The following is a 7,220-nucleotide window of genomic DNA, read 5'->3' on the forward strand; positions in this document are numbered from 1 at the left end:
TAGTCTATGTCTTAGTCTTTATTTGGGTCTATTAACTATATTTTCTTGTAAGTTACAGTTTAAATGGTCACGTTCACCTTAGACATTTGAAACCTACATGTCCAACACTCATTCTTTTCATAAGTGTAACAGACACTTTACCAAGAGGGACAAGAGTCAAGCAGATGGATGTGGGTCTCAAATATGTTTATCGGTTAGACATGTATGGCAAATGTTGTGGACATGCCACACATGTCTAAGGTAAAGACAAATAAGTCACAGGGGCCTGATGAGATACACCCAAAATTATTAAAAGAGCTTAGTGGTGAGCTGGCAAAACCGCTAACAGATTTATTTAACCAATCATTAGTAACAGGAGTCGTCCCGGAAGATTGGAAATTGGCAAATGTCGTGCCCATTCACAAGAAAGGTAGTAGGGAGGAATCGAGCAACTATAGACCAGTGAGTCTGACATCAATAGTAGGCAAATTAATGGAAACCCTATTAAAGGATAGGATTGTGGAACATCTAAAATCCCATGGATTGCAAGATGAAAAACAACATGGGTTTACTTCAGGGAGATCATGTCAAACAAATCTTATAGATTTTTTTGACTGGGTGACTAAAATAATAGACGGTGGAGGTGCAGTAGACATCGCATATCTAGATTTTAGTAAGGCTTTTGACACTGTCCCACATAGAAGACTTATCAATAAACTGCAGTCATTGAGCATGGACTCCCATATTGTTGAGTGGATTAGGCAGTGGCTGAGTGACAGACAGCAGAGGGTTGTAGTCAATGGAGAACATTCAAAACAAGGTCATGTTACCAGTGGGGTTCCACAGGGATCTGTACTGGGACCAATTTTGTTTAATATCTTCATATGTGATATTGCAAAAGGCCTCGATGGTAAGGTTTGTCTTTTTGCTGATGACACAAAGATATGTAACAGGTTTGATGTTCCTGGAGGGAAACGCCAAATGGAAAAGGATTTAGGAAAACTAGAAGAATGGTCAGAACTCTGGCAACTGAAATTTAATGTGGATAAGTGCAAGATAATGCACCTGGGGCGTAAAAACCCAAGGGCAGAATATAGAATATTTGACACAGTCCTGACCTCAGTATCTGAGGAAAGGGATTTAGGAGTAATTATTTCAGAAGACTTAAAGGTGGGAAGACAATGTAATAGAGCAGCACGAAATGCCAGCAGAATGCTTGGATGTATAGGGAGAGGTATAATCAGTAGAAAGAGTGAAGTAGTTATGCCGCTGTACAGAACACTGGTGAGACCTCACTTGGAGTATTGTGTGCAGTACTGGAGGCCATATCTCCAGAAGGATATAGATACTCTAGAGAGAGTTCAGAGAAGAGCTACTAAACTAGTACATGGATTGCAGGATAAAACTTACCAGGAAAGGTTAAAGGACCTTAACATGTATAGCTTGGAAGAAAGAAGAGACAGAGGGGATATGATAGAAACTTTTAAATACATAAAGGGAATCAACTCGGTAAAGGAGGAGAGCATATTTAAAAGAAGAAAAACTACCACAAGAGGACACAGTTTTAAATTAGAGGGGCAAAGGTTTAAAAGTAATATAAGGAAGTATTACTTTACTGAGAGAGTAGTGGATGCATGGAATAGCCTTCCTGCAGAAGTGGTAGCTGCAAATACAGTGAAGGGGTTTAAGCATGCATGGGATAGGCATAAGGCTATCCTTCATATAAGATAGGGCCAGGGACTATTCATAGGATTCAGATATATTGGGCAGACTAGATGGGCCAAATGGTTCTTATCTGCCGACACATTCTATGTTTCTATGTTTCTATGTTACATTCACACACCAGTAAAAAACAAAATAAAATAAAAACAGTCTTTAAAATTGGCTAAACAGTCCGTTGGTCTCATTGCATCCTTTTTGCCTGTGCGTGAAGAAACAACAAAAATAACACCCAACTACTCCTAGCAACCATTGGTGAGAAACAAATTGCATCTGGATGCCTCCCGTTTATCACGCAACCATATTCATTTCTGTGGGGCAAGAGCTACATGAAAAACAAACAATATAGAACATGCTGTGATTTTTCCTGAACGCAAAGATGATCAGTCAAAAACAATACTCATAAGCATATATACCCATTTAAATTAATGGGCCAAGTTGCAGTCCGGATGCTATATGTCCCCAAACCAGGGGCGTAACTACCATAGAGGCAGACTATGTGACTGCTATGGGGTCTAGGGGATCATCCCCTCTTCTACTGGGGGTGAAAACTTGGTCAGGACTTACCCTCTGAAGGAACAACTTTTAGCAAATGAGGCAGTGGAAAAAATGGCCCAAGGGTCATTGAAAGGGATTTAGGCGGAAGCCCTTCTGTCCTGTGAGAGGGGGAAGATTGGTTTGATCCTTGCTATGGGGCCCTTACTTCTCTATGTACGCCTCTGCCCCAAATGGAACATATGTGGATGGGAAACTTGCTTGTGTGAAATTTGCCTTTTATATTGGTTTGACTTTATAAGAAGGAAAGTTAGCGTGTGATACATCACTTCTGATAAACTTGTAAAACATCTTCCAACCTTTGGAAATTGCTAGCAATGTGATGTGTATATTGACAAACTTGAGTAAAATTATTGTTAAGCATAGTCGAAGTAGAAAGTCAAGTTACCTGGTGCTCATTTGAGAACATCATATAAATTCACAAGTTTTGTTGAGCTGACTAGGAAGAGAAGATGCCTAGGGCTCAAGTAAGAGCCATCTACAATAGCCCTTCTAATGTTATTTTAGTATTAGCCGGAAAATGCTGTTTGGACACTCCAAGGGTAAATCACAGCTGTGAAGTGATCTGACAAGTATGGTAGATATCGACACACAGTGCTTTTAAATGGCTTGCTTGTGTCTAGTATGCCTTCTCTTTGCTCTCTGTCTGGAAAGTTTGCAACTTCGCCATTTTACAGAAAGTCTGTAAGACCTTGAGAAATCAAATAAGTGAAATTTCAGGCCACTGAGCACAGCACTGCAGTTGCACATCTGATTCTCTGCCTTGGCAATGTTAATGAACCTAAAATCCTCCCAATAATTAGATGAGGGAATTGCTTATATTTTCAAACAGATGATGCTGCTATAATGAAACGATTGACAGGGAATTTAGGAGTGTCTACACCAGTAATTTGGTTTGTGTTGAAACAAAAATATATTTAATATAACTTTATACTGTGATCAATGGAGGTAAGATAGAGTCAGAGTTTACCAGACAGGTTAATATTGAAGGGTAGGCGTTATTTTGAAGATACTGTATTCTGTAGTCTTGTTACGTTTTGTACTTATTTTTACCGTATTAACCCTTTTTTCCCCCCATTTTGTGTATTTTTTTGTACACTTGTTCTGCTTGGGTCCCTTAAAAAGGACTAAGGGACTAAGACTCCAGAGATGGAGTCGGATTGAGTGCACAGCTGTAACTGCTGATGAGCTAATTGCTCCTTATCTCTCAGACCCATTCATCTTCATTTTTTACCAATTACAGAGAATTATCTGTGTTCTCAGTTGGATATGAGAGTTAATCCTTTTTGGTTAAGCTGGCAGTGCTGTGAGCAGATTCTAAATAGTCGGGTGAAGAAGCCATCAGAAGCTTTGCTCCGCAACAGTCTATAGTTCAATGACAATATTTCCAATTCATAACATGTTTTGTATTACTAAAGCCTTCGTATTGAATGAAATCCTTATATAATGAGACAAAGAGAAATAAGACTCTTTAATGCAGAAATGCAAATCTATCTATTATCATAATGAATATCATTTATAATATTTTTTCATGAGAAATAGGTGATCTGATAAGTAATGCTTACTGACCACTGACGGAAATAAAGATCAAATGATTAAATCAGATTTTTTTTATGCATCTGTTTTAGCATAATTTATGCTTTATATCTGCAGACAGATCTCCAGTGGGGCCTCAATCCATTTTACCTATTTCAAGCCCTTCTTTCAATTCTAGGGTTCATTTCATAGAAAGCCATTTAAGCTAAGGCTATGAAGGAAGAACATAGGAAGATCATACCATCTGCACACAGATGTTGCCATTGTCATGGTTGTACCCGATAGTAAGGCTAAGTTCTGTCGTAGGATCAGAAAAACATAATTCAAGCTGTGATGGATCTGTCACATGACAGACAACAGCGATGCCTAACGGACCCTATTGTCTTATAATGGTGGTCTGTCTGATTCCATCATGGCATTTGCCATCTTAGGGTACTTTCACACTAGCAGCAGGGGACTCCGGCAGGCTGTTCAGGTGGGTGAACAGCCTGTTGGATCCGTCCTGCCGCTAGTGGACGTGTGCCCCCGGACTGCTGCTCCATCCCCATTGACTATATTGGGGGTGGAGTTCTGGCGGCAGGACAGCAGCGCACGCCGAGAGGCAGCCGGACTAAAAGTACTGCAAGCCGGAACTCCGCCCCCGCCCCCGTTATAGTCAATGGGGACGGAGCGGCAGGGGGAGGCACATGTGAACTAGCGGCAGGACGGATCCGACAGGCTGTTCACCAGCCGGAACAGCCTGCCGGAGTCCCCTGCCGCTAGTGTGAAACTAGCCTTACCCGTAAAATTAGTGCTGCAAACTATCAAATGTGATTGAATATGTGATGGAAGCTCATGCAGGGGCTTTCTGTACAAATCTGGACAGAGCCAGACAGTGCCATATTAACTAAAGGTGTCGATATTCTTTAGATACCTTCGGGCATGTTGAAATCCAGTATGATGAGTTCATCTCTCACCAACATCTACAACTGGGGGCAAATTGGAACACCCTCATACACATTAGATAGTCATCTGGTACTGCCAAAATTGGTGGGCTTGGCCAACTTTCATCTAACTTGTATGAGCACCTTAAGATACTTTTCATAGTATTTGTAAACCTAATGGTGGAACATGTTACCCTCTTTAGTTTTCTTTATCTTGCAGCTTTGAAATGTGATTTTAAGCAGGTCGTTATTATCATTGAATATGGTTGGGTAACCCTTTATTTGCAGTAATATTAGCATCCTGCTTTTTGTCCAACATTGTGAGTTCTGCAAAAGTTGCGAGACAGAAAGACAATTTACTAGCTACTTTCCTGGAACTAAGAAATAAACTGTAGCATGGTGGTAGGCCATGCTTGATTTGTTTCCTCCTGCTTTCATTTCCAAGGCAGAGATAAGAAAAATGTATGGGTATCAGTTATATCCACCAGTTTCTTCCTGGTTCTTTTGGCTCCTAGACTCTAGGATATACATTAATAGTGGTATTACTACAAATTAATAGCACAAATTAATCACCAATGACACTTTGTTCAGTAGATAGATAGATAGATAGATAGATAGATAGATAGATAGATATAGCTATAGGTGACATAGAAATATAGAAGACTGATGGCAGAAAAAGAGCACATGGCACATCTAGTCTGCCATTATGCTATTTTCTTTTTTACCTACATGTATGTTTATACCAGGTATGTTTAAATTTACTTACTGTGGATTTTACAGCCACATCTCCTGGAGAGACCTGTCAGACACACTGGGCAGTGGGCAGGGAACCATCCAGATGACTCTTCTCCCCAATCTCGGCTCATATTCAAAGTATGTTTTCTCTGAAATGCTACAGCATAGTCTGTAATGGGCAGCCTGCTGGTATTTCATGATGTCCATGTTCAGGTAGCAGGAATCTCTTGACAAGTTCCATGTAAGTTCTGTAAAGACGGCCATACATTTTAGACCAAAGTTGTTAAAAATGAATGGCAATGATTGATTGTTGGGCGAAATTTGAAAGAGAGCAATGACAGACTTTTATATTCTCTGAAAGGGGTCGGCAGTGTTTGACATTTTTATCCCATAGATGCTAATTAGAGATGAGCGAATTTCATGTTATGTTGGTGGTAAAGGCAGAATTGCGTTATGGATTCCGTTACCACGGACCATAACGCAATTCTATGACGGAAAGCATAACGGAATGCTTTTAGAGGCATTCCATTATACATTCCGTCATAATAGAAGTTTATGGCCTGCATTACGGATCCATCCTGTTTCCGTTATGCAGTAGAGGACTCCCCTGCATAACAGAAATGGGACGGATCCGTTTTGCAGCCCATAGACTTCTATTATGACGGAATGAATAACGGAATGCCTCTAAAAGCATTCGGTTATGCTTTCCGTCATAGAATTGCGTTATGGTCCGTGGTAATGGAATCCCTAACGCAATTCTGCTTTTACCACCAAACGAAGCGTGAACAAATTTCAAAATATGAAATTCGCTCATCTCCAATGCTAATAGTTGAATGTATATGAGCCACTTGGTTGATACATGAATGTGAAAGACTGACCTGTAAAGGGGAAAGCATGGGAGAATGTCTACAACATGTTTAATAAGCGACCATTCCTTCTTCTATAATGTACGTTTCCCAGAGTAAAGTCTCTCCTGATGCGTTTTATGCTGAACTGTACCACATTTGTGTTGTCATATCATTATTGGGTGCTGACACTGGGGGTATACCGTCAGCTTGTTTTGAGCTACTATCTATTTTTTGGTAACTTTATCAAGACCTTCATTCCAGAATTCTGACTTCATAAAGTTGCAAAAAACTTTGGGCTTACTTGAACAAAAACGTTGCCACTTTTGCAATCTGCATTTTACTCCACTCAAAAGTTGGTAGCTAAGTAGTTAGTCTGTCAAACTGATTTAAGCCAGATTTATCAACTGTGCAAGTAAAAAAAAAGTCACAGTCTTAGGCTACTTTCACACTAGCGTTAATATTTTCCGGTATTGAGATCCGTCATAGGGTCTCAATACCAGAAAGAATTGCTTCCGTTTTAGTCCCTATTCATTGGCAATGGGGACAAAACGTAACTGAACAGAACGGAATGCTTTAAAATGCATTCTGTTCCGTTCTCATACCGGAGCGCAAACCGCAGAATGCGCGTACGCGGAAATTATATTGCCGATATTTTGCATTGAAAAAAATGATGAATGGAGATCGCAAATTCGAATAATACATCTGGTATGTCACTGTCCATGTTGTGGGACTATGTGTGCACTTCTAGTAATTATTTCTTGGCTGCAAACATGAGCTGAAGGTTTTTCAGGTTCGCCTGCCATTAAAATGAATGGGACCCGCCGCAAACTTGCGGTTCGCGAACATTTGATTTCGTTCGCGCGATCGCGTTTGCGAACTGTCTCGGCAGATGTTCGTCCATCACTAGTGTTAGACTTAAAGATTA

General features: G+C 40.2%; 1 protein-coding gene across 9 annotated transcripts in view; it reads left to right on the forward strand.

The window, feature by feature from the left end:
- DACH1 (dachshund family transcription factor 1) overlaps window positions 1-7,220 on the forward strand; it is a 395,668-nt gene that overhangs the window by 204,693 nt on the left and 183,755 nt on the right. The window lies entirely within an intron of this gene.

The sequence above is a fragment of the Bufo bufo genome, chromosome 3 (assembly GCF_905171765.1).
Source record: "Bufo bufo chromosome 3, aBufBuf1.1, whole genome shotgun sequence".
NCBI lineage: Eukaryota > Metazoa > Chordata > Amphibia > Anura > Bufonidae > Bufo > Bufo bufo.